Source organism: Quercus robur, chromosome 10, assembly GCF_932294415.1.
Source record: "Quercus robur chromosome 10, dhQueRobu3.1, whole genome shotgun sequence".
Taxonomy (NCBI): domain Eukaryota; kingdom Viridiplantae; phylum Streptophyta; class Magnoliopsida; order Fagales; family Fagaceae; genus Quercus; species Quercus robur.
Window position 1 is genome coordinate 17,245,988 of NC_065543.1, and position 7,595 is coordinate 17,253,582.

General features: G+C 32.0%; 1 pseudogene; it reads left to right on the forward strand.

Moving 5' to 3' along the window:
• The first annotated feature begins 944 nt into the window (after positions 1-944).
• On the forward strand, positions 945-4,805 carry LOC126702880 (probable inorganic phosphate transporter 1-9; annotated as a pseudogene).
• Positions 4,806-7,595: the final 2,790 nt, after the last annotated feature.

Genomic DNA, 7,595 nt, shown 5'->3' on the forward strand with positions numbered 1-7,595 from the left:
TAATTATTTATATATATATATATATATATAATTTTTTGACAAGTCAGATTGGTCATATCACATATGACCATCCTCGTGGCCCAAACATTGATCCCACTCACCTGGCTGGATGAAGCCGGCCATGAGAAAGAAAGAGAGATAGTCAATGTACTAAAAGCCCTGAAAAATCAAAATCTTGAATTTTTTTTTTTTTCTTTTTCTTGAATTGTTTGACATCACTTGCATTGTTGTGTTGGTTGAATGGATCTTGCTTTTTGTTTTGGCTGAATGAATGTTAGCATTGTTTTTATTTTTAGATGAACTTAGCATTGTTTTTTATGGGGCCAAAATGAACACAAACATTTATTGTATTCCATTATTAGAATGTAGAAAATCCCACAAAGTGACGAGAAAATCTTTAGATTCTTAAGACCTTGAAGTTGTCTGACTGAAGAAAACAATAGAAGAAACCATATATATAGCAACCTAGTAGAAAGTTTTGACTCACAAAACAAAACAATCCCATAATTCCAGCATTATTTTCCAAAAGTCCAACCCTTTCAACAAATAGAAGCAAAGCAAGCACTACAAGAAACACAACCTACCTTAATATATACAAACATGATGCAATTTAAATATTCTTTATAAGATAGGAACAGCATATTCGCCTGTAATAATAGACTCAATCCGTCTATACTCAAACTAGTCCACGCTTCCATCACTATCAACGAAACAACCTTATACCGTCGTGTTGAACTCTAACTAAACTAAACCCTATATATGGCTCTAAACTGTCAACAAAAGAAAAGACAACGACTCTCTCTCTCTCTCTCTCTCTCTCTCAAAAAAGAAAGAATCCTTTTTTTTTTTTTTCCTTCCTTTTAGCTTACATGAAAGTCTAAAAGAACGAAGTAAAACTTTTTTTTAAGAAATTTGGTGTTAGAACTCTTTGAATATCTAACAAAATGGCGCCATTGAAAGTTCTTTCAGCGCTCGACTCTGCAAGAACACAATTTTACCATTTCAAGGCAATCATCATAGCAGGCATGGGCCTCTTCACGGATGCATACGATCTCTTCTGTATCCCTCCGATTATGCAACTCATCGGACGGGTTTACTTCGAGAATGAGCCAGAGTCCAGAGAGTACCAAATCCAACCAGCTGTTTTGTCAACTTTGTTGGGCATAGCTCTTTTGGGCACGGTGATAGGTCAACTGGTGTTTTGTTGGTTTGGGGATCGAATTGGAAGGCGCAAAATGTATGGACTGGCATTGATCATCATGATCTTGAGCTCATTCGGATGTGGTATTTCTATATGTTCTACTAGGAACTGTGTTTTGGTGTGCCCTTTTCAGGTTCATTCTGGTGTTTGGGATTGGTGGAGATTACCCTTTATCGGCTACGATTATGTCGGAGTTTGCTAACAAGAGGACCCGTGGAGCTTTCATAGCCGCTGTGTTTTCAATGCAGGGATTTGGGATATTGGCTGCTTCAACAGTGACGATGGTGGTGTGTGTCATATTTGACCATGTATCACACAATGTTTCGAAAGATCTAACACCCATGGCAGTTGATTTTGCATAGAGATTGATACTGATGCTGGGTGCAGTCCCAGCTGGACTGACATGTTATTGGCGGATGACCATGCCTGAAACTGCAAGGTACTAACATCGATCATTGTCCATGTCCTGTCTTGTTTATTGTTTTTCTTTAATTTCTTTTGTTTTTATTTTGGAGATAGATTATTATTCTTCATCGATAGATAATTATGCCCATACTTATCCTGATTTAACTATTTGGTTTTGTTTCTCAAAAAAAAAAATTTGGTTTTTCTTTTGGTTTCATTTAAAGTTGTTTTTCTTCCTTTCTTTCTTCCTTCATTTTCTTATTATTCTTTTTCTAAAAAAGTAGGTCTAATATAAAAACCAAGCGTAATATTTTCAACAAGAAATCAAAATTAAATCACCTTCCCCCAATTTTTATTGTTCATACCTTCATTTTTTTGCTTTCTTTATTATTTAATTTCAACATTTCTTTCGGTTTTTTTTTTTTTTTTTTTTTTTTGATATCTCATTTATATGTCAAAGAAAACCAACCATATTTTAAGGCTCAAAATGCATACAATTAGCTCCTCAAAAAAAAAAAAAATACATAAAATTTTGTAATATCTAAACTTTGTCTTAAGTATTTTATATATGTGTGTGTATATATATATATATATATTTATATATATAAAATTGTGTGTGTTTTGATTGCATGCACAACATATGTGCATTTATATATGTATGTCCATGAGAGTATAGAATGGAATCAATGGATACATATGTGTGTGGTTATAAATTAGTCCCTCTTAAGAGGAATCCTCACTCCACAACTATAGCCGTCAAAATTTAATTAATTAGTTTTTTTTTCCCATTATGTATTGCTGGATTTCAAAATAGAATTATTTGTACCAACTACCAAGTACCAACAGATAGACATGATCAGGTCAAAATCATACAAGCTTTAAATCCAAGGGATAAAAAGTACGAAATTTGTTATAACTCAAAAGTGATTAGAAAAATGATAAGAGGAACTCAAAATCTATTCGTGGTAATTTCTTATTCTTCATAAATAAATAAAATATATATATATATATATATATATGTATAAGCAATACGATCTTGAAGCAATTAATTAATTAGAAAATTAAAGTCTATAACTTAAAATTGTTTTCAAGTTAAAAGTACGATGATTCAGGTTCATAAATGTTTACATTTTAATAAAATTTCTCACAAATTTTACTTAAGGTTTATCTGATGGCTACAGATCATTTCATGTAAATCCTAAGTGGAATCTTAACTCTGAAAAATAAGTTACAAATACAACTTTTTATTATTCATGTGTAAAAACCCTTATAAATAAGTACAATACTGTCTAGTATTCACATAAATGAGTTTTTATAGTGCTAATTGATCCTATTATATAAAGATGGTTTTACACTAATAACCAATTGGTGTTTATGTCTGATAATAAAGAAAAATCATCATAACACAGATATTATGATTTTAAAATACTATTCTATCCATCAAATTAATAAAAGAAAAGGATGCAATGAATATATTAATGCCCATATTACTCTATAATAATACCAAAATGAATTTGAAATGGCTATAAAAATGAGTAAAAATGGAATTGAAACATTATTGAATACATTTTGTTTGATAATAAAATTGTTACAACACTAGATAATTAGATAATTCAATTGTTATAAAAGAAATTAAATATACTACTGAATTATAAAATTCTTGATGAAGATAATTAAATATATGTTTTTTGTTCGTGAAAATAAAGTTATGGGGTCTCTTTTTAATTCTTTTAAGTTTTAACTGAATACTAAGGTGTAAATGTTACTCTATTTGTAAATAGCGAGTCTTTGTGGAACCAAAAAAGAAAAAATTGTAAATAAATAAAACCACACGGTGAGTCCGGTAACAAACAAGCTAGGTCTAGCTGCTAGGGCATGTTTCATGAAACGTTCTGATTTTGTTTGTTTTTCCTAAGGTAGTTTTTCTTTTCATGTAATGGTATTTTGCTTTCATTATATTTGTGCGCATATATGAACGTTTATAGGTAAATATGAATGGTATGCATGTAAATAATTGGTGTTACACACATTAATTTTAATTCAATCCTACATGTTGTAATTCTTGTTGTGTCTGTAACATTTTTTAGAATTGAACTTCAGTTAATAACCCAATTGATAAACTCACATTCTCTTAATATATTTATTTAAATAAAACTTATTGTAAAGTTTATAAACCAATTGATGAATTTAATCCATATTTTGTTTTTGGACTAACAATGCCAAATGCCCATTAATTTTCTCCATGGAATTGGAAGAAGACAGAAAGAAAAGAGTGGATACTATACCAGAATGAAATTTGAATCAAAAGTTGCTCTTCCATAGTATGAATGTTTCTTAACAAGTCAGTTCCTTTTGACCTATTATTATTCATTTGTTTATGACAGATATACTGCTTTGGTGGAGCAAAATGTTCTCCAAGCAGCCAAGGACATGGAGAAAGCATTAGATGTTCCAATAAGCCAGTTTGTAGAAGAAAATCCACCACCACTACGTCCACCATCCTATCCCCTTCTGTCAAAGCAATTCTTTCGTCGCCATGGCCGTGATCTATTCTCTTGTGCCGCCTCGTGGTTTCTTGTTGATATTGTCTTTTACAGTAGCAATCTCTTCCAATCTCAGATATACAACCAATATGTGCCAAAGGCAGATAAAGTCAATGTCTATCAAGATGCTTTCAATATAGCAAAACCACAAGCAATTGTAGCAATATGTTCCACAATTCCAGGCTACTGGGTCACTGTTTGCTTCATTGATCGCATTGGAAGAGTCAAAATCCAACAAATTAGTTTTTTTTGCATGGCAATTGTCTATTTAGCAACTGGGATACCCTATTACATATATTGGGACGACAACACAAATATAGGATTCATGATCCTATATGGGCTCAAATTTTTCTTCTCCAATTTTGGTCCAAACACTACCACTTTTATTGTGCCTGTAGAACTTTTTCCAACTAGATTTAGAACAACATGTCATGGCATTTCTGGTGCTGTTGGGAAAAGTGGGGGCAATTATTGGATCTTTTGGATTTTTGTGGGCTTCGCATGACCATAAAGAGGAAGGTTACCCCAAAGCAATTGGAATGACAGCCTCTTTGGTTATTTTGGGTGTAGTTTGTATTATGGGATTGTTGGTAACGAACTTTTTCACACGGGAAACAATGGAGAGATCATTAGAGGAGAATGAGAATGATAATTAGAATAGCAAGCAGTTATGTTCATCTATCAATGAAGTCTTGGACCTGTCTTTCTCTCCCTAAATGAGCGTGTAGTTTATTTTATATCAAGCATGATGAGTCTATCTTTCCTCCATATCTCACAAGCTAGACCATGCAATGCATAGAGTTCATTCAAGAGTAGGTATATATATATATATATATAAGGTAAACAAATATATAAATATGTAAATTAAAAAAATTTTAAAAATCATATGAGATATAGGAAAATTTGGGGGCCATTATATATTTGAATATTTTAGCTAAATTTAAGGGTAATTTTTGAATTCATGGAAGGCTGACACCCTATGTAGTTTTTATTGTTATTGAAGCATATATCTTAGGTTTATTTAAGATTTAAGAAATAGGTAATATTATGAGTTCTAGTTAGTTTATTTGATAAAGTCTCTTATCGTTGAAAACAATCCACAGGGTTTCTTTCTTTTTTGCTTCCTCTAAACCCATAAGAGAGAACCAATGGACTCCTTTAGAACATTTGAGGAGTGTGGCAACAATTACTGAGTTGCAATCCAAGAATAGGAAGATCAAATTGTCCTATTAACTCGCAACTAGGAAGCCAAATTTACTAAAGGAGGTTTTCTCTTTTAATTCCTCTAGAGCTCTAGAGGAGTGTGGTGCTTTGGAATGAGAATTTCTCCTCCATTTATAGTTTAATTTTTTGGGTGGGGGCAAAGGGGAAGGTTTTGGAGGGGGTTGGTGATTAAGTGAGAGTTGACATGTGTGGGGGGTTGGTGACTTGATTTCAAAGCAAATTTGGAGTGAAGATTAAGTGAATCTCAATTCTTCCTGAAGCTTACCGTAACAGACAATAAGGCTAATTTCAAAAAATCATATCTCAGTAATTTATTGAAAATGGTCTATTCTTGTGCTCTAATTAAAGCCTACTTTCTAATAATAATATAAAATAAAATAACTCATTCATAAGAGATATTTTTTAGACAGTGAGAAAATGTCATTTCTTGGAAATGAGTTTCAACACAATTAACATTAATAGGCTCCTAGTTAACTTTATTTTAGCATGAAGAGGCCTAAAGCAACTAAATTTCAGAATTAATAGGCTTCTATCAACCCCTTTAAATAGAGTAATTTCACCAAAATTTAAGGGATCATTAATGCTTAACAATCGGATTAATCATGTGTATCATTGCCATTATTTTTAGTCCAAAACAATGGGATTATGACATGTTATTGATTATGAATTGAATTATTATGGCACAAATCAAACTTAATTTTTCATAATCATTAGTGGTCAGATTCCATCATGTGAATGCATCTTAGCCGGTTAAAAGTTGATTTTGTGATATTTTTCAATTTGATGGCCTGATTGAGATCTGCGACCTGTCATTTTGATTATTAAGACTTCAAGATTTAGTTTATGTGAATTGATTTAAATACAACGGTCAAAATTATAATGATACTCTTGGGGTGTGAATTACCCTATTACCCTCAAGATGAGGTTAAATGCAAAGTGTTAACAATAATGAATTATATAAACTCCTTGGATGCTGATTAAATTATTGTATTCGACTTCTAATAAATTCTTATGAAAGCACTATTAGCAGCAGTGATATTCATTTCTCACTAAACTCAGATATAAGCATTTGATTTACTGAAATTATAACATTATTAAGAATATTTCCATTCATCGCATGTATTAATGACTAGTTACGTTAAAGTTTATATCCCTAAGTGAAATCTTCACTTTGATATTAAATTTTATGGGGTTGTTTTGCCCTAAATGACATCGAGCTAGTTTCTACCATATCATTTTGCCCACACCCAAAAAAAAAAAAAAAAAAAGTTAGTAATGCGTTACACCAAGAATTTTGTGGTTTAGTTTTATGAAGAGAATTAGGATTCGATTGCCGCCTATCCCTATTATAAAAATTAAATTATTTAATAAATAAATAAAAACTTATCTAGACCTCCAAAAATCTTTCACATACATCGTCTCATACACAAGCAAATGAGAGAAGGGTGATTGCTCTTACAAAAACCGTAGTTTATTCTCGTGGCTATTGTTGGTACATCAAAGTTTGAAATTTCATCTCGATTTAAAATACATAAAAGCTGTTACAAGTTCAATAACAAGTTTTCCTATTCTCATATATTTGAGAATATGAAAAGTACACATCTTACTAGATAATCCTACAACTAAACACTTATCATGATTGCTCATATATTATTTCTCCATCCACCATACATTCAACTCTCCTAAAAACAAACAAACAAAACTTTAGTACAAAACTTCTCACCTAATGCATGCATAGCCTTTCCCCATATGTGTGTGTGTGTGAAAGAGGAAGAAAAGTCACCAGCTAAGAAGAAGATGTGCATGTGAACATGCATATGGATAGAGTGCGTGAACGATGAAGAAGACAATGAACTAGTTGTCATTGATGCGTTTGTGACGAAGAAGAATACTCTTCATTTTCTTGATGAAAGACGCAAATATTTGGCCCTTGATGCTACCTCTAATGGGTTTTCTACCCTTTTTCGACGCTGCAGCCTTTACATCAGATTGATGCGGCTGTGAAGACATGGTGGCTATCGCGCTTTACTGCCTTGTGCTATATATAATATGTAGCAAGAGAACTTCAGAGATAGAGATTTGAGAATTGAAGGATTTAGCAGCTGGAAGCAAAGAAAGCAACCATATATATAGGCAACTAGGCATCCTTATTCCTTGTTATCAGTTAATCGTGGGTTTGACTATGTGAAATAATTCTAATTCCACACTTTCACATATATTTT